At 58.3% G+C, this 23,456-nt stretch overlaps 1 long non-coding RNA gene across 1 annotated transcript; it reads left to right on the top strand.

Annotated features, from left to right (window-relative positions):
- Positions 1 to 679: 679 nt before the first annotated feature.
- On the top strand, positions 680 to 22,474 carry LOC123521064. The gene is made up of 4 exons (XR_006679554.1): positions 680 to 836; positions 13,016 to 13,152; positions 16,131 to 16,269; positions 21,763 to 22,474. It is a non-coding gene; the product is annotated as an uncharacterized LOC123521064 (long non-coding RNA).
- The last annotated feature ends 982 nt before the right edge of the window (positions 22,475 to 23,456 follow it).

Below are 23,456 nucleotides of genomic sequence, written 5' to 3'. Positions count from 1 at the left end.
CTCTTCTCCTTTGGGCCCCGGGCACCATGGTGGGGCTGGCCTCCCAGGGTCCTGGTTTTCAGGAAGGGAAATACTTTCCCATGGCCCCCTTCCCCCATCCCACCATTCCCATCAGCCCCTGGGCCCCAGGACTAGAATCTTCCTCTTTTGAGGTTCCCAGAAGGTCTTGGAACTCCCACTTCATCCTGGGACGGAGGGGCTGAGGGAGGAAGGAAATTCTCACATACCACTTTCTCCAGGGACTCTGCTCTGTTCCCAGGCTGACAACTGGTAACCCTCAGAACTCTGGCCCCCACCCCTTCCTCCACCCTCTCCACCTCTCCCTGCCTCCCTCCCTCTCTCCCCCTGCCCACCCCCTTCTCCAGCTTAATGACTTCCACATGGGCCTCTGGAGGCTGGAGCCAAGCCTCCCAGCATTGTCTGAAATCTCCAAATTTAGAAGAAATATGAAAATTGTCAACCACTCCTTCCTTAGGGGGTAAAAGCAACATTCGGCACCCGGGGCAGGTCAAGGCGAGGCGGTCACGTGGCAGGCGCCCCGGCCAATGGGGGACCCCCGGGAGGCCTCGGCACCCGCCACGCCCCGACACCGGGCTCGCCTCTTCAGCTCTTATAAGGTAAAAGGCAGAGAAGCTCCCGTGGCCTGGGAGCCTCGGGCAAGGGGCTGAGGGAAGGGGGGCCCAGTGCCAGCCGTTTAAAAATGCCCCCATGCTGTGAGGGGTGCCAGAGGCTGGGTCAGGTTAACTGAGGCGCGGTGACACTCCCAGCCCTCCCCCAGTAAGCTGGCTCCTCTCTCGCCACGCCAGGAGTCGCCCCTGGACCAGACTCCAGGAGAGGTAAGACGTGGGTGCATGCCTGGGGCTTGTGGGGCCTCTGCTCCAGGGGCTCCAAGCGGGGCAACTCTGCCGTCTTGCTCACCAGCCCTGTCCTGCCCGTGCGTTCTCCCCTCTGGGCCCCGGGTCTTGCAGTGCACAGGGCTGGGCTTGGTCTCGGCATCCATCCCGCCCCGGCTGCTCCGACGCTGCAGGCCTGTTGGCTTTGAGGATTCCTTGTCCCTGGTGTGCAATGCAGTCCAGGCTACACAGACGAGCCTGCGTGCGTGTGTCTGGATTCTCTTCCCGGACTCCTTAGACACTGTGCTTCTTCCTTGTCCGCCGAGGTGTTGATTTCCCCTCGCCAGAAGCCTGGTCTCCCGGCAAGGAAGCTGTGTTCAAACGTCTTCAAGAAGCAGAGCTGAGGAAGCAGGGGCCTTAGCTCAGGGCTGGGAGTGGAGGGACTGGTCAGCGGAGAGGCAGGCATGCTGGCTGTGCGCTCGACTATAGCCACGGGAAGGCACTGGGCCCAGCCCGGCCCTGCCACGCACTGCCTGGCTGTGCGGCCCAGGGAGAGACGCCTTGCCCTCTCTGGGCCACAGTTTTCCCATCTGGTCCCTGTGTGAGATGCAGTTTCTGAGCCCCGATCAGAGACCCCTCTGCTGAGCCTGCCTTTTGCCCCCAAGGGCTTAGATGCCTGAAACAGGTAGGAGCCTTTGGAGGTTGAGCCTAAAGTGACGGAGAGGAGGTTGTTAGGTTGAGTGCAGTCCATTTAAATGGGGCCAGTGTGACCGCAAGGGCAGCAGTTCAAAATCACCAGCCGCTCCCTGGGAGAATGATGAGGCTTTCTATTCCCAAAAAGGGTTACGGTCTCGGAAATGCACCCCACCCCAGCAGGGGGAGTAGGGGGCGGCAGTTCTACTCCGTCTTATGGAGTTACTATGAGTCAGAATCCACCCGACGGTGGTCAGTGTTGGAGTCGGGACCCACACAAACAGCAGCCGACGTGGCACTGGAAGCCACAGAAGGAAACACGGCTATAGGTCACCAACAAGGGGATGGCCACACTGGGGCAAAGGTCAGGCCGGACTCCTTAAAGGGGCATGAGTAAGAATAATATGGCACTTAGGAGGCTCTGGGGAATATGCTAAGATCTCTCTCTCTCTCTGTTTATCTCTCTTGCTCTCTCTCTCTCTCTCTCTCTCCTTTTGGACTAATTTTTTGGATCTTTACAGTAATCTTGGGAGGTAGATGCACTTACTCCCCTATTGTGCGGTGAGAAAAGGAAGGCCCAGAGAAGTTGGGTAGCTCGTTACAGCCACACAGCTGGTGTGGTGAAGCCCAGACGCTGTGTGCTGGCTGCCTCGGGCTGGCTTGTTCCTTCCCCCACAGAGGGGTCTCCCTCTCCTGACCTGCTCCTCCTTCGTCACCCTGAAATTTCCAGTAGTGCCTCCAGTGTCTCTCGTGGAAGCAGCGAGCCCGGACTGCCCTTCAGACCTTCCAGGAACCCCCGAGAGGGAGGACTCGTCACCCCCTTCTTCTCACAAGAAGGGGACCCCTTCAAGCATAGAGTGTATCCACAGCTGTGACGCCAGGAGACGGCAGGGGAGGGCAGCTACCAGATCACCCAACACCAATACCAAAGCCATGCCCCTGGCCCGCACTGTGCGGAGTAAATGCCCACACACACACACACACACACACACACACACACACCCCACCCCGACCCTCGTGATTCAGGGGACCGACTAAGCCAGAGGGGGACTCCCTCTTCTTCTGAGCCCACCGCTGTCTCTTGCACCCCACTGCGGCTCCGGGCAGGAGTTTGCAGCTGCTCCCTCAGAGCCATGCAGAGCCGCTGGGTCAAGTCAGCCCCTGCCTCAGGCCCCGGGAAGATCTGGGACACAGAGCCCAGAGGAAGGGGGAGCACCAGGCCAGGGACCTACTGAAGGGGACTGGTCGATCAGATCCCCCCACCTCAGGCTGGGCCCGGCCTCCTCCTCCTATCTCATCTGCACTGTTGGGGCCACAGCGTTGTGTGGGAAAGAGCAGCGAGAAGGGCTACTTCCGGTGGCTGGTCACTGTTTCCATCTCCCTTGGTGCACATGCGCCAGATTTTCTCTGAGATTTGCACCCAGACTGCAATGGCCGGGGCCATGGTGGTGCTGGCAGGTAAGCGTGTGACTGCTCACCTCGAGGTCAGTGGTTCAAAGCTATCTGCTGCCCCTTGGCCAGAGAGATGAGGTGTAAAGTTTGACGGGCTTGGAAACTCTCGTGAAGGCCACTATGTGCAGGGACAGACTCCATGGTTGACGAGGGTGCAGGGCAGACACCTTCACAGGAAGCCCCAGAGAAGGTGCCAAGGCAGTGACCGCCTCTTGCAGCACCTGAATGCCTGGGTGATCAAAGTCCTCGAAGCACTATGTCCACACATTCCATTTTGTGGATTCCACCTCCGTGTCCTTTCAAAGGTGAAGCGAGAGACAGAAGTCGTGATGCAGGTCCAGCTCCTGCGGGTACCCCGCTCCAGTCCATGTGCATGTCTACGGAAGCGCCCCACAAGCCAAGTCACAGAGCACCCTCTGACCCTGGGCCGGGCATGGACACTGCTCCCAGAGCCAGCAGTGGCTCCATGGCCAGGTTCCAGTCCGAGGTCGCCTGTGGGGTGATCTGCAGGAATTCAGGGGAAAGAGCCTGTGCTGGCTGCCACTCGTAATGGCCTGTCTAGACAGGCCCCAGGGGGCTGCACGGCACATTGCAGGACCAGGCAGAGGCCAGCCCCTTCCCCTCTTGCAAAAGAGGCTTGTTAGAGCAATACTCCAGAATTGGGGACCTTTCCTCCAAACTAAAAAACAATAAAAAACTCCCTACCGTCGAGTCAATTCTGACTCAAAGCAACCCTACAGGAGAGAGTAGGGCTGTCTCTGTGGGTGTCTGAGGCTGTAACTCTTTACAGGAGTAGAGAGCCTCTTCTCTCTCTGACGGAGCGGCTGGTGGTTTCAAACCGCTAACCTTGCAGTCAGCAGCCCAACACGTTACCCACTAGGCCACTCAAAGGTCTCAAATCCACTCACTTTCATGGGTGACCCACTGTCGCAGTCGTCCAGGGCAGCTCTCACAGAAACACCACAAGGGGCTGGCTTTGACAAGCAGAAATGTATTCTCTCACCATTCAGAAGGCTGGACATCTGGGTTCAGAATGCTGGCTCCAGGCAAGGGCTCTGGAGGAGGATACCTTTTGATACCTGTGGGCCTGTCTTCCTTGGAGAGCAATGTATACCTTGTCATCTATCTTCCCCCAGGTCTAGAAGGGTCCCAGGAAGGCAGGTGTGTTCAGCTACTGGTCCTGAGGTCTCTCTGTCCCTCCTCACTTGTTTAATCTCTTTGCTATATCAAAGGAGATTGGCTCAAGATACAGCCTAGTCTAGCCTCATTAACAAAACTGCCTCCACTCCTGCCTCTTTAAAATCCCCAAACCCAAACCAAATGCACTTCCATCCAGTCCATGCCAACTCATAGTGACCCGGGGTAGAAGTACCCCTATGGGTTTTTGAGACTCTAACTATTTACGGGAGTAGAAAGCCCCATCTGTCTCCCGTGGAGTGGTCGGTGGTTTCGAACTGCTGACCTTGCAGTTAGCGGCCCCACAAATAACCAGTACATCACCAGGCCCCTCTGGATTTACAACAGAAAGGATAATCGCATCCCCTCACAATGGAGATGCTAATCTGCTGAGATCACAGCTTGGGGAAAATGACCTAACCATGAGAGCCATGGCCCGGCAAGGTAAGACTCATGTTTGAGGGCCACATTCAAATCGGTGACACCCTCTGTCACCATCTCCTGCTGCCCCCTTTTGCACCGATGAGAAACTGAGTTTGAGCCCAGAGCTTGGCGGGAATCCCTGCACCCAGGGGAGGAGGGCCCAGCTCGGGTCAGGGCCCAGCTAGGCTCCTGAGTGAAGGGGTCCGATGGGAGGCAGGATGCCTGGGTTGGAAACGGACCGGTCTCTTAGCAACTGCGTGACTGTGGGCCTGTTAAGTGCTCTGGTGGTGTAGTGGTTACGCTCATGAGCGTTGGCCCGCCACTCCCCGGGGGAAAGACGGGGCTTTGCACTCCCTAAAGACTTACAGTCTCAGAAACCCTCAAGGGCAGTTCTACCCTGTTCTCTGGGGTCTCTGAGTCAGCATCACCTCGATGGCAGCGAGGGTGAATGAGCTGCCGCGTCTCTAACGTGGATGATGAGACACCTGCCCCACTGAGCCGCTGAGCTGTTGACTGTTTGCAGCTGCTGTCTTGGAAAAAGGCCGGACACAGAGGAAGTGCCCCAAACCCACTGCGTCAGATGGGGTCTGACTTGTCTCGACCCTGCAGGACAGACTCTGCTGATGGAAAGAGACCGTCTCAGCTTCCTCCCATGGAGCCACAAGTGGGTTTGAACCCTTGGCCGGAGATCAGCTGTCCAGTGCTTAGCCCACTGTGCCAGCAGGGCTCAAAGTACTCAGTCACAAGACAGCTCCTCCAGAGGAGATGCTGGGAGTGGGTCAGGGTGGTGTTGGAACAAGACGCCGGGCATCAGCTAGTGTCACTTAGTTGCACCTGTGAAGAATAAGGAAATGTCAAGTGTTTTGTTGAAAATCTCTTTACTGTCATCTTAACAAATGGAACTGCTAAAACGAAGTTCTGAAAGGTGGCCTCTCTAAGAAGGGAAGATTGTGGATACTGAGCTCCGATTCTTCTTAGGACCTGGGGGGATAAACTCTTTGTTCCTTAACCATAGCAACGGCCATCCCTCGAGGTTTCGCAGGGGTGGCCCTTGGGAGAAAAGAGCACCATCCCTCGGGAACCCAGAGACTCCAAGAGCTTGAGAGTTTGCCCAAAGCCACACAGATTGTACATGCCCAACCTGGGGCTTGACCACAGGTCTGGCTGGCTCCAGGCCCTCTGTGTTCTTAACTCCTGTAGCTGAGCCTGCTTGTTAGAACCAGCTCTGACTCTCACCTGCCTCACAGGAGAATCCCTTGGCACTTGAAGACGGGGTATCTGAATGGCCTCCTTCCTTCTAGATGCCTCCTTGTAGAGTGAGCCTTATGATGACCAGGGACACAGACAGGGGGAGAGAGCCCCTCCACCATCACCCCCCACTCCCCCACCCAGGGGTAAAAGGGCCAAGCATGCGAAAATACAAACCATTTTCCTGCACAGGAAGCACCCTTGGTTGGCCTGACTGCTCATAGGCTCTGCCAGTCCTGCACTGCCCTTGTCCCGTAGGACCCACGGGAAGGAGCCACCTGCTAGACCCAGGCTGGAGGGTGCAGCCCCACCCGGGCTCCTCCCAGGAGTCCCTACCAGCCCAGACCAAGACCCCTCCTCTGAGCTGAGCTGTGCTCTGACAGGGACCCAAAAGCCCATGTCCCTCATTCTCAAGACTCCAAACTCGAAAATACACTGAGCCCTGCAAGCTCAGCTGCCAGTAATGCCCGCCCATGTCTTTCTCCTCCTCCTCCTCCTCCTCTCCCCGAGACAGGCATCCAGGTCAAAGGCCCATGATAAATTCCTGGCAGCCCAGCTCAGAGCTCAGGGGCCGCTGGTCTATGAGACCTCCGGCATGAGACGCTGCAGCCCTGTGAGACTGGGGGCTTCTGCTGAGACGGCCTGAGCAAGAGGGGAGGAAAGGGAAGGAAGCCTGAGACCCCTGCCCAGCCCGCCCACCTGGGCATGTGCTCTCTCAGCTCTATTGGGCTGTGGGGCACCAAGGTCGGGAAAGGTGGTGGCGCCCAGGTGGAGAGCTCTGTGTGCATGGCATGGGGCCAGGCTGGAGAGACACTCTCAGGAGAGGGGCGAGGCTGGCATGGGGGCCAGGGGGAGGCAATGGTGGAGAGGCAGAGGAATTGGCAGAGGGGCTCCCCCCTTTACCCTGTTTGTCATCTGCCCCCCAAACGCCATCAGGCCAAGAGCCCCAGTGCAGGCGAGAGACCTGAGAGGCTCGACTTAGAGCCCAGAGATGGGCAAGGAGACCTTGGGTTGATCTCAGGAACAGTGGGCACCTGAGCGCTGCTGTCACCACCTCCAAATCTCTGAAGAGCCTCCTGAGACACAAGGACTTGTTCTTGAAGCCCCAGGGAGACAGATGCCCGGCAGGATATCAGGAAGGAGGTTCTGGGAGTCTGTCCATAAAGGGACCCATGCCTGAGAAGTAAGGAGGTCCCTGTCAAAGGTGTGCAAGCTTAGCCGGGACAGTGGAAAGAGGAGTCAAAGGTCAGAGAAGGCTGGACCTCCGAGCCTTTCCCACCACCAGCCTGGGACCTCGTTCTAGCTGCCTGCAACCAGATTCCCAGCCAGGCAGGACTTCACTTTTACCCCAACTCCACACAGGGGCCTCTCAGGACCATCCCTCCCACTTCCTTCCACCCCCGTGCTGCCTTTTGCCATCCCCAAGGAATGCCAGCTCTAACCGGAGAGACCTGGAGCCCGGATGGGAGGCTGAGGTCCCCAGGGACCCCCCAGCTGACGGCCTTCTTTCCGCCCAGCAGGAATGAGGTAGAGGGGCCAGTATTCCAGAGAGGCCTGTTCCCACGCTCCAGAGACTGTTCATGGAAACTCCAGGCAGCTCACCAAGATGTTGACGATTCAGAACCAAGACGCTTTCGTCCCCTTTTCTCTCCAACCCCGTCTTTTCCCTGGTCCCCGGGCCGTGGGTGGGGTGTCACAGGAGGCTGGGAAGGAAAGCAAGCTTCCTCGGCAGGCTGAGTCACAGAAAGATGGGAGATGGAAACTTTGGGTGGGTGTAGACGGGAGGCCGTTGGTTCAGGGCCTGGGATAAGGCAGGCCTATGGGACTGGATGGAGAGAAAGAAGCAGCAGCCTAGGTAGTAACCAGACCTAGGAAGGGTCCCAGGACAGAGGCACAAGCACTGATCACACCAGTGGGCATCCCTCAACACTCAAGACCAGGGGTTCCCAGAATAAAGTCAGAGGGGCTCAAGATTGGGGCTTCCGGGAGCCTTGAATGATGGGTCCCTACCTCACACCATATCATAATGCTTCTGATTATTACTGTCCGCATTTCACTTGTCCTGGTGACCCTGGGTGGTGCTTATATATATTTCTGGACTTGAATCCTGGACATTCAGCATCACAGCGTTTTGAGAGCTGGAAAGGACCTCGAAGAGCAGCACTATGATCTCCTCTGTTACAGATCTCCTCTGTCACAGATGCAGAAACTGGACAGATGCATGCCCAAGGTTGCACTGCCAGAGGGGCCACCCGGCCCTGGGCTCCCTTCTTTGCCTCTTAAGATGAGAGACTGTGGTATGCTCCTCAGAGCCCAGGGAAGGGAGACAGAGGAGAGGTGGGTGCCCAGCCAGGAGGAAATCAGGTGGCAGCTGTCTTCAGTTCTGGTAACTTCCACAGCCAGAGGAAGTTCCCAACACTGGGGAGAGGCCTCCACACGAGAAAGAGCCCAAGGCTGGGAACCCAAGCCTCCGGTTCCATCCTCGGCTCTGCCTCAACTCTCCATATGACCTTGAGCATGAGACCCCTCCTGGTATCAGAGAATACAGTGAGGGGGGCAAGCCTGAGCAGCTTGGACGTCTCATCCAGGTCCCGCCTCTGAAACTTGAAATCTGCTCTCTGTCTAGGTCTGCCCAGGCTTCTGGTCTACCCAACTCGGGTACTAACCAGAACCCAGCTCCCTGCCCTGAGTCCATGCTGACTCAGTCACCCTTGTTGGTTCCCAAGACCGTAACTGTTGACGGGAGTAGAAAGCCCAGTCCAAAGAGCTGCTGGTTTCTAACTGCCGACCACGTGGATCGCAGCCCAGCGCCGAGCCTCTCCACCACCAGGGTGCAAGAAGACAGCAGCAGCCTCAGGAGAGAGGCCTCCGGGATCCCCTCTGCTGCCAACAACACCTGCTAAGCCCAGGCTGGACCTTCCAGCCTCAGATTCCCGGGAGAGGCCAAAAGCAGGGAAGGCCCGTGAGCTCACCTCAGTGATGGGAGTCTGAGACCAGAGAGGTTCAGCAAGTTCCCCAAGGTCTCACAGCAAGTCACGTCTGGACAAACCTGGCTCTCCAGTCCACTGCCCACATGGCCCTATGACAGGCACATTGCCATCCCGTGTGGCCGGCTCCTCCGCAGGGAATCTACCGCCTCTTCCCTGTCCAGGCAGTGGTTTCCACATCTGCAGACCAGGGAGACTGGCAGACCGGGTGCCTGGAGCAGCCCCGCCCCTCAGCACTGGGGCTTCACCAGAACCTCAGTGCTTTTCACCGGGGCCTTGCCGGACCTCTACCCTTTCTTCACAGCGTATGGTGCTGCCGGGAAAGCCCATCAAGCCACACTCCCACGTGGCCCTGGCCCTCTCTGAGGAGGCTGGGCTCCTCTCAGAACTGCAGGCTCCAGCCCCGCTCTCTTCTCTGAGGATCTGGAAGTTTCTTACCATAAAAGGGCAAGTGTGCCTCCTGTTGCCAGCCCCATGAGGGGAAAGGCTGAGCTATTTTTAGAAACCTCCAGGGTTTTACTCCAGAACCCAAGATGAAGAGGGTGTGAGCCCGCGGACACCCCCTCCTCATCCTTTCCCGCCTTCACTGGCTACCCCCCTTTCCCTCCTCTTCCTCCTTGTTCCCCCTTCCTCCTCCTGTCAGCCCCTTTTCCCGCCCTCCCCCTCCCTCTTCCCTCCGCCAGCCCCATCTCGGCCCCCACTCCTCAGACCCTGCCACAGCCACCTCCTTCCCTCTCTGCCTCCCTCAGATCCGTTTTTTTAGAAAGTAACACATCTGCACCCCCACCTCCTTCTTAAATACTATTTACAACACAAATTCCAAACATCCGCCATCTGGTTCTGGAAAGAGCCAGGAGATGTTTGGAGAAGGAAGTCATGCTTGTTCCATTTTCAAAGCCAAAGGGACGTGCAGGTCCTCCCTCCCCCGCCTTCCTCCGGGAGCCCCTCTGTGTGGTCCCCACAGAGCATGCTCATCCATGACAGCAGGGTCTAGGCACTTGCTGGAAGCCCAGCCGACCTCCCTCCAACAGGCTGCTGCATGACTGAGCTCACGACTTCTCTCCGGGCCTCAGTTTCTTCATCCGAACAATGGGTGTGCAGCCAGGGTGCCTCCGATATTCATGCTCGATGACCTCGAGTCCTGATTCAGAAAACCCCATGTGGTCTGAGGCTCAGAACTCTGCTCTGCTCTGGGGCCAGCCGGGGAGTATCCTCTACAACTCTTGATGCCCCAGGTCCTCTCGCTTCCCTCTTGGTCTATGCAGACCGTTCACCTTCATCCACACTCCCACCAGGAGCACGGGATGGGTCCAGCCAGCTCCACCTGTCTGACCTAGGAGGATCCTGGATGGACATCAATGAGAACTGTCCCCTCCCACCACAGGCTGCAACCCCCAGCCTGAGACCCAGAGAGGCCCGCAGTGACATAGCAGGTCTATAAGAGACCTGGGGCCCAGCCTGCTACCCTCCTCAGTCACCACCCCAGAAGAGACCCAAATCTTTATCAGCCAGCTGTCAACAGCCTGGGTAGTTGGGAGGCCCTGGTCCTTCGCACAGCGAGCAGGACTGGACGTGGCATCGGCTCCTTGCTCACGGCGTTTTTTCAAACAGGAAGGAGTGTGCTTGGGAGAAACTCAGGCTGGCAAAGGCAGAGCAACAGCTCAAATTAGAAACCTTCCCCACCCCACCCCTGCTTCTGGAGACGTGCAGACCCTGACAGGGCCCAGCTGGCCTCACTTATACTGAAATGCTTCCCCTGTTCATAAGCCCTCTCCACGACCACTAACACACATGCGACAAAGCAGCAGGAGAGCCCAGCTCCCTTGTCTCAGGGTGAACCAGACCCAGAGACTGGTCTGGCCTCACAGTTGCCGTCAGGAGCCCTGGAGCGGGCTCCGGCTCCCAGGGACCCCGTCTCGTGTGCAGCAGAAGGAGACGCTGCCTGCTCTGGCTCCACACCCACAACTGTCCTTATGTTTGCAGAACGACATCGACATCGTTGCAGCCATGGTGTCAACCCACCTTAGCGAGGGCCTTCCTCTTGTCCTCCACCCCTCTACCCCACCAAGCGAGATGTCCTTCTCCAGGGGCCCGGCTCTTCCTGTCGACGTGTCCAAAGTACCTGAGAGCCTGTCATCCTCACTGCCGAGGAGCCTGGTTGTTCTCCTCACAGTGCGTGGTGCTTGCTGTCAGCAGCCCTCCCCAGCACCAGCACCCAGATTCATCGTCTTCTCTGCTCTTCTCCTTAAAGTTCAGGAAGTCGGTCTGGGCCTTGTCACTGCTGTCTGTGTGATCTTGGATGAGTGCTGTGACCTCTGAGGGCCTCCGTCTCCTCATCTGTACATTGGAGTGAAGAGTGCCTAACTCCTAAGTGATTGTTGTAGAGCCAGATCAGGAGAGCTGTTTAGAATAAAGCGTGGGGCGCCGGCAGGGCCCAGCAAAGCACTCCTACATCGCTAACTGTCGTGATCGTCATGCACCCAGGGAAGCCTGGTAGGCACTGAGCCTGATTTAACACAAGACACAAGAAACACAATTGCCGGCAAGTAGACTCCAACTCACGGGACTCCCCTGGTGTCAGGTAGACCCACCTGTGCCTTGTACGGTGTTCAACGGCTGCTGTCTTCAGAAGGCCTGGCCTTTCTCACTGGGAGGCTCCTGTTGGGCTCGAACTTCCCACCTTTCAGGTAGCTTCTGAGAGCATTCACCACTGGCACAGCCCAGCATCTGCACCCACAATGTCAGGCACCGCCCACCACGCTGGGCGTCTGGGCCTGGCAACGGGCTCGGGCCTCCATGTCCCCTCTCCTCCCTTTCGCTGGCATCTCTCTCATTTCCCCCTGGAGCTGCATTCTCAGGCCTGCCTCAGAAGTCCCCAGCAACCGCCCTCCCTGGGGAGGAAGCAGGAGCGTGTGAGGCTGGTGAACTCCGAGGGCCTCCCAGGGCAGGCAGTGCTCTGGGAACCGAAGCCCAGGGCAGTCACATCACCCCAGCACCGCCGCCTTCCCAGCTCCTCAACGGACCTCTGCCTCACCCTCTCTTTCCGCTCCCCCCAACACCCCAAGGTCCCTCCTGATAATGAACCCTGAGGCTAGTCCTTGTGCATAACTTGACATCAACCTTATTGCTTCTCCAGCAAGCCTATGATGTCAGAAGCCACGGAGACGCAGAGAGGTAAAGCCACATGTTCTAGGTCACACAGCTGGGCTCAAGGCAGTCAAGTCTGACTCCAGGGCTGCGTCTTCTCTCTGCCTTCCCAGCATGCTCTGGGCTGGGGCCTCAAGGAGCGTGCAGGCTGCACACAGACAAACATTATTAGCCTGTGTTTGGGGAGCTGTGGGCTAGAATCCCTGCAGAAAGAGCCGAGCAAGGAGCTGTGTGCTTGCAGGGACCTCAGCCTGCAACCATGATGCCACCATCTGGTCCACAGATGTGGTCTCAGCCCCTCGTGTTTCTTAGAAATGAGCAAGACCAGGAGAAGGCACTGGCTTGGGCAATGACCGTGACAATGTGTGCTCTCTTTGTGGTCCCTCTGCCAGGCCTGCCCACGCTCAGGAGTCAGCTGGGTCAAGTGTGAGGAGGCCTCGGTTCAAGGTCTGCCTCTAGTACTTGTCGCAGGTGATCCTGGGCAGGTGGCAATGCCTATTCTCTCACAGCTGGCAAAGGAAAACCTCCCCGGGGGCCTGGGAAGCAGGTCATTGAGTCCAACCTCTGGCTGCAGCCCAGTGCTTGTCCAAGGTGTCCCCGGGGCTCCTCCCGAGCCCAGCAAAGGGCCTCTGCTTCCTGCTTCTCCAGAGCCAGGTATGAGTGCTCCCAGGTTCTGAAAAACGAAGGCCTTGCAGCCACAGCAGCCACAGGACTGCCCTTTCAGCCTTGGCCCCCATCTCCCCTGCATGCAGGCTTTGGTCCGCTCCTTTCCGTGCAGGTGAGGTGGCTCAGCTTTCATTAATGGGGCTGGGTGTGCTGCGAAGGGGAGGGGGCCCCTCCTGCTCTCAGAGCTGGGGCTGCTCAGAGGACCCTCTCTGGAAGCCAGGCAGGCAGAGCAGAAGCAGTGACTGTCTAAGGGCAGAGGTTTCCAGTCTCCCGCTGGCCAGGCCCGGACGGCTTGTTAGAGCCTGGTGACTGGGCAGGACCCCATGCCCGGCTCTGTGGCCACACGGCACCCTGCATGCTTCCAACAGCCGGTGTCTTTGTTCCTTTCAGGCAAAGGCACAGGCTTGGGGCGGCTGGAGGGAACCATCCCGACAACTCTGACATCGCAGGAGCAAGAACCCCAGTGAGAGGACCTCCTGGGACCAGAGGAGGGCGGGCAGCAGGCAGCCTGGAAACAGAACAGATGAGTGAGTTCCACCTGCTCCCCGCCTATCAGGCCCCCACATCCACTCCACACTCCGATGGCAGCTCCTGTGACATCCCGGTGCCCTGGGAATACACCTCTACCCTCCCACCCCCAACACCCCCAGTCCTCACAACACTCCCCAAAGCAGGCCTAAGACTCCAGCCGGACACTCAGTGGGAAAAAGGGGGCTCGGAGGGCAGAGCTCCCCACCAGTTGGAAAGAGTCCATCCATCACTGCCGATCCAAAGAAGGCAAGCAGATGCGTTGCCTAGCAACTGAATCTTTTGCCTGTCAGACTTTGACCGGAGTGGGAACCAGGCCTTGTTCGTGGAGAGATGCCAGCCGGCACCTGCACCACAGCACACAGTGGAAGCGGCCGTCTCAGCCTCCATCTGCTCCACTGTCCCCTCAGTGCCGTGGGCAGCGCGCAGCTGCTCCACAGGGTCTCCAAGGCCGTGAGCCTCCATGGGAGCAGACGGCCTCATCTCTCTCCTGCAGAACAGCTGGTGGGTTTGAACCACCCAGCTTTCAATTAGCAGCTCGACACCTCGCCCACTGTTCCACCGGGGCCCAACGCCTACCTCCTACTCAGGTCAAAATCTGCTTCCCAAAAGATCCGGTTGCTTTGCAGTGTGTACACTTTGCAGTGTGTACGCCCAGAACTGTTTGTACGCTATTCCGGGCCTGTGAGGGTCTGAGGTGCAGACAGACAGTGAGTGGAGCCAAAGAACAGAAACTGAATCAGGAACCAGGACTCCACTGGACCCATCCTTCCCACAGACCAGCCAGGCAGACCCTGTGGGGGTTGGTGATTGATGGCTAAGAGGAGAGTGTGGAGAGTCATGGCCCCTGACCAGGGTGAAGAATTCAGACTCAGAACTCAGATGAGCTCATGGGCTCGATTCGTGGACAAGTTACACGCTGTGCGCTAGCCCTAGGGCCGTGGGGGTGAGCGAGGCCAGGCTGTATCCTGAGCGCACCAGCAGGAAGCGGAGAAACAGTTACAGTCCTGGTGGCTACTGTTGCTAGCGGCTGCCTTGGCCACGACTCTGGGTGATCCTTGCGCAATGGGATCAGCCTGTTCTGATCCATGGGGTTCACTTGGTTGATTTTTTTTTTTTTTTTGAGGTAGATCACCGAGCCATTCCCCCTAATCCTCCTTAGTTTGAAAGTCCCACTGGAAGGTGCTCAGTATGGCAGCCCTGCCCCCTGGACACACGATGCAGTTATCTTACTGAGGTGTAGACACTTGACCATGTATAAAGCACTCACATGTGTGTGGTGGAGCAGGCAGGGCAGGAGTGCCGGCCCCTGAGCCATGTGGAGAAACTGAGGCCCAGGCACTCAGAAGTCCAGGCACAGCTGGATGCAGAGGGTGGATTGCGGTCCCTGAGCACCGGAGGACGGAAAATGTGGAGGGGTATTTGGAGGAGAACCGGGAGGAAACGTGAAGGAAGCAGAGCTCCAGGAAGGAGCTGACATTCCGGAGACGTGGAACAAGGCCCAGCCTGTCTTATGTAAGGCAGCCCACCTGTTCAACCCTGCACACCCCACGCGGGTGCAAACGTGCATCCCAGCACCGTGCACACTGCAGGCTCTTCCTCACTAACAGATGACCCCGGGAGCCTGCATCTGAACAGATTGGATTAGGAGGGCTGCAAGCGCCTCCTGCCCGCCTGTCGGGCTCCAACACTAAGCAGGCCTACAGAGCTGTCAGCTGCGGTCTCTCTCCACCCTGCTGACAGGGCGGGCGGAGAGCCCAGGCCCTGGCCCTCCCCAGGAAGGGAGCTGGGGTGGGGGTAGGGGGACGGGCTGCAGGCGGGGAAGATCCCAGGGCCACTCAAGAGCACACAGGATGTGAGTGCTTGTGGGAGGCACGTTTCCCAGCCGTTCCCAGCAGCCCGCCCCCCTCCTCCCTAAGGACCCCCTGCAGCCTCTCTCACGGTCACTGCTGCCCAGAGGAGCAGAGTCGGGGGCCCAGACCCCAAGCAGGTTTCCCCGCTCAGCCCCACAGCTGGGCAGAGCCTGGGGTCTTCAGCTTGGGGGTGAGACGCAGGCAGACACTTCAGGGTTGTGTCCCAGGGTGGGCAATGCAGGAGCAGGGGGCCAGGTGGGGGGGAGAGACTGCGGAAGCAGAAACCTGTGCGTTATCCTGGATTATGGGCTAGAGGACAAAGGTTTTTCATTGCTGGGAGGCATTGAGCAATTTATTTATTCTGAAAAGGGGGTGGTAGCCAAATAAGTTCGGGAGCCCATGCTGTAGAGGGGAGGTGGGAACTTGCTACAGTGAACAGAGAGACAATGTCATCCTGCTTCACCTTGGCTTATCCCAGCCTCAGAGATGCTTTGGGGGGTGGGGCCTGGGCCACAATGCTGAGGTGACTCATGGGGTCACCCATCGGTGGTCCCTCACACCCCTTCCCTGAGTGGGTGTGGGGACGTGGAAAGAATGCGCCGTAGCCCCCAGCCCTGTTGCTTAAGAGAACAAGCTCCTAGAGAGGGTGGGTCTTTGGGCGCTGGGTCCCCCAACCTCCAGGAAGCAGCCCCGTCCAGCAGAGCTTTTTCCAGATGGTGTGGTCCCAGCGGGTGCATAGTGAAGTGCTCGGCTGATAACCACGAGGCTGGGGGTGCCGCCTCACCGCAGGCACCCAGGCAGTCAGGGCCAGGCAGCTAGTGATGAAAGGTCACAGCCCGTAAACCCTGAGGAGCTCACCAAGCACCCCCTGCCACCTCTTCCTTCCACTCACACACTTCATGCAGGTACAGGTGATTCCTGGCCATGGCCGGGGCCAGGCCTCAGCCTCTGTGACAGCCCCAGGTGACCATGGTGGCCCCGAACTAGAGTAGCTGGAGAGTGAGGGCAGAGTGGTGGCCGCCCAGCCCAGCGTGGCCTGGCCATATAAGGGAAGGAGGCCAGGAGGCCTCCTCGCTCCAGCCCCAGGGAAATCCAGACAGCTCTGTTTATTTTCTTCCTTCCAGCTTCCCCATCATCTACGCCTCCCCAGAGCCTCCCGGCAGAGGACGGACTTCTCCCTGCTCGGCTACGTGCCCCTGAGACAAAGGGGAGACAGCCATCCTCCCAGGGGGCAGTTCTCAGGCCAGCGCTGAGGCCCAACAGGTAAGAGTCTGGATCCCCATGGTCCAACTGCATCCTTTTACAAAAGGGGGCGCACAGCCTCAGAGAGGAGAGGGGGCTGGCAGGACGTGACCATGCAAGTTGGTGCCAGAACCTGGGGCCTGTGTGACGGGCCCCTCATCGCCCAACCGAGTCAAAGGGGCTTCTCGTGGGTGAAGTGGGAAACACACAGGGGCTGCCAAAGTCTTTCACAACTGGGCCCTCTCAAATCTGCATTCATTTAAAGGAGACTGGAGACTGGTGACATAGGGGGGCTCAGCCTTGTCTGCCTGGCTGCCTAGCAAATGGGCCAGGCAGCCAGGAAAACTTCCTGCCCCTCAGCCCCACTCCAAGCCCACCTTAGGGAAAACATTCCTAGTTCACCACCACCCCACCACCCCAGGGAGCCTCTCTGTCCTCCCAGACCTGGGTCATCTCGGAAGTGACTTGGCTCTGCCACTTGGCCACCTTCTCAGGGCCCTGCCCCCACCCCCCACCCCAGAGCCTGAGTGTGCACTCATCCCACTGGGTCTCTGCTCCCGAACTTGATGTGCTGGATGAACGGGGGACACCGTGTGTCCCCGAAGGAGTGGTGCATTGGTCAGGGGAGGAGACACTCGAGGGTCCCAGGGCCCGCAGATTCCCAGGGCCTGGAGACCCTTTCCCCACGGAGGCTCAGAGCTACAGTCGGATCAGCGCAGTGAAGACATTTAATCCACGGCTCTTCTTGCACCCACGAAGAACCCCATCGCCACCAAGGCGATTCCGACTCACCACAAGCGCCCAGGACAGTAGAACTGCTGCCCACAGTTTCCAAGTCGGTAGCCTTGCAGACTGCCTGGACTAGCACGGTGCTCGCTGGAAGCACTCCGCCACGAGTCCCCGCGATGGTCACTGTAGACCCCAAGGACCAGAAGGGCTCTGCTCACAGTCACAGGCCGACAGACCAAGGGCCACAAAGGAGAGGGAGGTCTGTCTTCTGGTCAGAGGATGTACCTCAGTCCTGCACCCCGATCCTTCCAGGGGATGTGGGGAGGCCACCCATCATGCTCCTGCTTCAAAACTCAGGAGAGATGCTACCTTGGCTGCGAAACACTTAGCCCGCTGAGGGGGCTTGGGGGATATTTCTCAACTCCCCCAGTTCAAGCCCTGGCTCCGAGAGCCTGGCCCAGTTGCCTTTCCTTTCTGGCCCTCTGTGCAGATAACAGCCCTCCTCCGCAGCTCCTCTAGAGTAACTGAGATAGGCACAGTTCTTCCAATGCCAATCACTTAGTGGTCCCTTTGGTCCCTTTGCCAGTTTGACGTCCACTCATAGTATTTTTAAATGTAGTAAGAGTCCTTAAAACATTTTTTTATTGTGAATTGGGTGAAGGTTTTCGGAGCAGATCTATCGGTTTTGCGTTCAGTAATTTATACTCATCTTGTTCATTGCATCCCCCGCCCCTGTGACCTAATTTACCTCTCTCCTCCGTGTTTCCTGTTTCCATGCCTCTTTCTTGTCTAAGCCTCCTGAACATCGTTGTCAGGAAAAGACTGGCTCATAAGTCATGAATGGCCGATTCTTCCGAGGTGTGTGCACATACCTTTGTTATTGTTCCCCTCATAGAGCGGCTATTGTTTGGCTGACAAGTCAGACGTGGGGTGAGCTCTGTTCCAGACCCACAGGGTGACTGAGGGACATGGTCATGGGTCTCCCACGAGTCTCTCAAGCCTGGTCTCTTTCATGGTTTTGGGTTTTGATTACCATTTTCTCCCCTTCTGCCCAGAACCTTTAAGGCGACTGCTGGCTGTTGGAGGAGCAGTGGGGAGTGGTAGTGGGGCCCCATCGAGTTCCTCTAGTCTCCGGATCGGGGAGATGGGTGTTCTCAAGTTCCATTGGTCCATATTGGAGTCATGGTTTCTAAGGCTTTCAATGTTCGTCATTCTTCTCGTTCAAATATGTCCGTGTAAACCATGCAGAGCTCCTGCCAATGAAAAGGACGCCCCTATGCATACGTAGAAGAAAAGGGTTAAAAATCAATGCCACGAGACTAAAACAGCATCCTTCCCATTGAACCTGCTGCTGCGGCCCCAGGGGCGCTGGGGGAGATGCTCAGAGGAGCTGGAGAAGGGAGGGCCATCCACGGAAGCTTCTCCTCTGCCTGAGAAACAGAAGGACTGAAGGGGAAATCAGCGGGGTTCACGCGCTCCCGGGTTAGGTAAAGGAGCCCAGGGGTGCAACAGTTAAGCACTTGACTGTGAACGGAAAGGGGGTGGTTCAGACATTGAGCGGATCCACAGGACAAGGAGCTTGACTTCTGCTCCCACAGGGTCCCGCCAAGAAAAGTCCCTGGCGGTTCGACCCTGTCACGAGGGTCACCATAAAGCATTCCATTCAACTGCACGCACAGCAATTAGTGAGTGACTGTGAGGCCAGAACCCACCAGCACCCCCAGATCCCGCATCGCTCGGGGTCGAGGACTTTGAAAGCAGCCCCACAGCGAGGGACTGTCCTCATTGGCTTGGTTCCTTCAGCAAACCCTCCTCATTTTTTAGGACCCCCCTCCCCGGGTCCTCTGCCACAAGCCTGGGGGTGTTCTCTCTCAGCTGGGCAAGTTCCACTGAGTGGAGCGGACAGGCATCTGTCACCCCAAATGTATGCCTCTGTTCTGAAGTTGTGCTCTAGCCAAACGCAGGTGCCAGAGACAGCCCAGCAAGAGGCCGGCAGGGGTGTGGGGTCTCTGGTCAGTAATACCTCAGGTGCAGCGGCCCGAGGGGCAGCATTGAGGGGTGTACTCCTCCCACTCTTCCCGGAAACACTCTCTCTTTCTCCTGCTTTCCCCAGCCCCTACAGCACCCCTGGGAGTGTTTGTCACCCAGCATCTAGGCCATCGAGCAAAGCTGGGGGGGTGTGTGTCGGGGACAGGGCGTGCTCTGGGGTGCCGGGGCAGACCGAGTGGCAGAGGGGCTCTGCCTGCCTGCCCAGAGGTTCTTCTCCAAGCCTGGGGCTCAGGGGGTGATGAGCCAGCTAGAGTCGTTCTCCCCAGCCGGCTGCACATGGTGCCATTCCCTGTCATCAGGGACAGAGCCCCCAGCCAGGCCCAGGGACCCCCGTTAGAGCAGCAGGGGCCTGGCTCTCAGAGTGCTCGCAAGCTGGGAGGCAGCCGTTCCACCCAAGCTGATTGGCCCTGATCTCAGTGGTGGTAAGTAGACAGGGCCCCTCGCAGGTGGGCCACACCGCAGCCCGACAAAGGTGACATCACAGGTGGGATAAGGGTTTAGGAAGAAGGTGGTCAGGATGGGGGGGGGGGGGCATAGAGAAGCCAGATGTCTGCACAGCGCGATGGCTTCCAGGGCCCCCACCTCCAGTGAGGGGTCCCAGACTCAGCCTGAGGACCATGGCGATTTCAGGGATTTGGGGATTTCAGGCAGGAGAGCACTGTGGTGCGATTTGCTTTCTGAAAACTCTCCACGGGGCTGTGTGGCAGGGCGGGCTGGAAGGTCAGGAGTGGACGCAAAAGCCCTAGTCCAGGCAAACATTGGTGACGTGCCACCAGGACCCCAGAATGGTGCCTCCTGCGAGGGACCCAAAGGCAGGTCCACGTCTTGTGACTCTGTTTGTACAAAGGTCCGAGAGAGACAGAGCCACGGAGACAGAGGGTTGCCCAGGTCTGGGAGTGGTGAGCGTTCAGGAGCTGATGGCTCAGGCGTACAGGCTCGTGATGAAATCCTGTCAAACAGACTGACCGCGGCGACAATGGAAGCACACGGCTCGGTGCATTCATAAAGCTGCCCGCAGACGGCTGGGCTGGGGCTAGGCATCAATCAGCCACTTTTAGAAGGAAAAGCTGGTGGGGGTCGGGGTTGGGGGCCGGCGCAGGTTTGCTCCCAGCCGGGCCCCGCCCAGGGCAGTAGGCCCCGCCCACAGTCTGCACCAAGCTGAGGTCCTCTCCGCCCCTCCCTTGTCCAGGTGAACCCCCGCCCCGCCCCCCTGCCGGAGCAAAGCCACATGGCGCCCTGTCTCCCAGCCTGAGGTGCAGTGCTGCATCTCTGGTCAGTTGGGAGTCTGAGATGAAGCACTGTAGCTCGGGAAGGGAGAGGTTGTTCGACGCCGTCAGCCTGGACGCGGTGAGTGTGCGAGCTGGGGGGTGGGGGGTGGGGGCAGGGTAATGGGAACCAGAGCCCTTCATATCTGTCTCCAAGCTGCTCGGCCGCGCTACTTCATGACCCGTTTGTCCACCTGTAAAATGGGCATGGATTGGTGACCAGAACCCAGCACACTGCTTCCACTGGCTCCTTCTGAGCCCCCTCCCTAACCAGCACCTCCAATCTATCAGGGAGCCAACCCTGTAGTGTTGGGGCACTCTTCAGCATCCTTCTCAACACGGGGCCCCATTATTTCTATTTATTATAAACGGATAGACATTATAAATGTTTCCTAGTTGAAACCCATTCACCACTGGGAGTTAGAGAGTTCCTTCAAAATCCTTTCAGCCCTAAGCGCTAAAGACCAGGGCTTGGGTCAGGCCTGTCATTCTCTGTTCCCTTAGCCTTGGCCCCAGGCCATTGCCTGAACCCAACCCAGCATCTCATAGTGTGTGAGCTCCCTCAGGGGCTGCAGACAAGCAGGGAGTCACAGAGGGAGACCACGGGGCCGAGAACAACTGTATCTCCTCCCTCCACGAGCCCAGGATATGGACAGTGGTACTGGCCCACTTTGCAGATAAGAAAATGGAGGTGCGGTGACATGGTTTGCCCAAGGTCACACGTTGCCCGTGCTGAGCCAGGCTGTACCCAGATCCGCCTGCCTTCAGATGCATGTTCTCACCTGCTACGTCCACCCACAGAGCCTGAGGGTGGGGGGTGGGGCAAGGGAACGTAGTGAGCCTCCCTCTGTCTTGCCCTTAGATCTGGGGTCACGTTTAGCAGTCAGACCTCAATACTTTCCTCTAGCCCTGCAGACTCCCTCCTCCACCGCACCCCACCCCCACCCCGAGATACTTCTTATCCCACCTGATCCAGTTGGTCCTAAATTTTCTCGTTTGGGAATGATGGAACCTGAAGCTCAGGAAGGCTGCCTCTGAGGATGTCACCAGGTGAGACTGGGAGCCAGAGCAAAGCTGCCCCTCTGGCTGGAGGCTCCAGGTGACACGATCAGTCATGGGAGCCTGAGGGTTGGGGTGCCAGAGGCTTTCTGGTCAACAAAGTAGCCTCTGGTGACAAGTGACAGTATTTCCCAGGGTCCTTGGTGTTCCAGCCACTGCCCCTGCCCAGGGCAATGGGCCCTGTCCTCAGTGCATGGTGCTCGAGCTGACTTTGCCAGTGGGGCCAGATGCAGAAGAACAGGCCAGCTGGCCCCAGGGGACACGGCGCCCAGCTGCTGAAGGCCACTCTCCCACCTTGTCCTCACGGTCCAGTTTTCCCAGGAATCCCTTAGATGCTAAGATGGGGATTCCTGGAAATACTGTTCTTGAGGTCATGGTTTAACAGCTGGATCTGCCTTCCTCCCCACCTCAGAGATGCGCCTGGGACAGCGGCTCACAGGTGGGACTCATCCCACAGCAGGAAGGCCCTGTGCTGAGGTAAGAGGCCTGCAGACCATGCCCACACACACTTGCACAACATTTCACCACCATCCCACATTTGGAAAGCATGTCCTCAGTCCCTAAGCAGAGCAGGGTTACCCCAGGCCACCAGAGGGCAGGTGGTTCTTCCCGCTGGGCACCAGTCTTGGCTCACCTGTGATTGATAAACTGATGAACACTCATACGTTTGTCCAGACGTTTATTAACTTCGCTGGGTAAACTGAGAAAGGTACTTCAGTACAATGTGCCACAGGGCCACGAAAAACTGGCAGGTGTTTCCAGAGAGAAGGACTCAGAGTGCCCCCTTGTGGGGGTCCCTGCCTCTGCCCACTGCAGTCCTCACAGCGTGTCTCACTCGTCCCTGCAGCGCCCAGTGAGGCGGCTCCCACATCGCCAGTTCACAGACCAGGAAGCCAAGACCCAGAGAGGTGAAGAGCCTTGCCCTCGGCCCACCATGTGAAGCAGAGATCAAATCTGCCCTGTCTGGCTTTTAACCATGGTGCTGTGGGGCAATTTGGCCCGGCCTGCCTCGTGGGCTGTCTCCCAGCAGCCTGCTCCCCATAGGGGTGAAGGGGAAACAAGCCTTCGCGCGGCCCACGTGCCTCCCCTCGGCCCTGAGATGCTAATAAAGTGCTGGACCCAGACCTGACTGCGTCCTGTTTCTTCCTGGGAGCATGGGGTGGTGGGGAATGGAGGAGAAGAGGAAGATAATAGCCCCCCAGGTGCCCCCACATAGAACTGCCAGAGCCCAGTGAGCAGGGTCGATGCTCACCCCGGACGCCCTGAGGGCAGCTGCCATGCCGTGTGTAGAGATGTCTGCGCAGGGAGGGAGGGCAGGAGAGACCCTGAGATCCCCCCAGGCAGCCCCTCCTGCAGTCCCAGCCGTGAGACCGGCCAGGCCCAGCAGACTGAGGTCGGCCTCTGAGATCATAGCTGTGCCGTGGGCATCGTGAACAATACCTGCGAACACTGGGCCACAGCCCTCCCACCTGGGCCCAGCCTCTCCACGCTGCCACACAGTGAGGGGGGCGGGGCACAAAAACATTTTGAAGGAAACAAGAGGACAACCTGGGGAGAGAATTCCTCCAGCTGACTCTCCATGCAAAGACCTCTCTGCTCCCTCCTCTGATCCCAAACCATGGTGAGGACAGGGCATGCTACCCTCACCCCCCTCCACCCGACCCGGGCTGCAGTGGGGAGCCAGGGTGGGCATCTCTCTCCTATCACCGCACTGAGCCCAGCTGCCTATCTGCCCTGGTCTTTCTCAGCCATGGAACTGACCCAGCCAGGCACAGGGCCTCCTCGGGCTCACCACCCCTGCCCTCAGCCAAGCTGCCTCTGTGTCTCCCATGCCACACCTGTCAACACAGGGCTGCTGGGCCCCACAGACCAGCTCTTGGGGCTAAGCAACCCCACCCCCCACCCCCACCCCAGGAAGACCCTCTGGATTATCTCCATGAGGATCCGCAAACGTTCCTGGAAGCCAGGGCCTGACGCCCAGAGGGAACAAGACTGCTGGGGAATTCGGGCGTGGGCAACAGCTATCACAGGCGCTTGGGGACTTTTGTGGAGCTCATGCTGAGTACAGCCCCCAGCCCTGTGTACAGCTGTGGCAGGCGCAGCCCA

This window comes from Echinops telfairi, unplaced genomic scaffold (genome assembly GCF_000313985.2).
Source record: "Echinops telfairi isolate 266 unplaced genomic scaffold, ASM31398v2 ScPeMD7_7469;HRSCAF=8507_0, whole genome shotgun sequence".
Classification (NCBI taxonomy): domain Eukaryota; kingdom Metazoa; phylum Chordata; class Mammalia; order Afrosoricida; family Tenrecidae; genus Echinops; species Echinops telfairi.
This window is presented reverse-complemented; position numbering and strand designations above follow the sequence as displayed.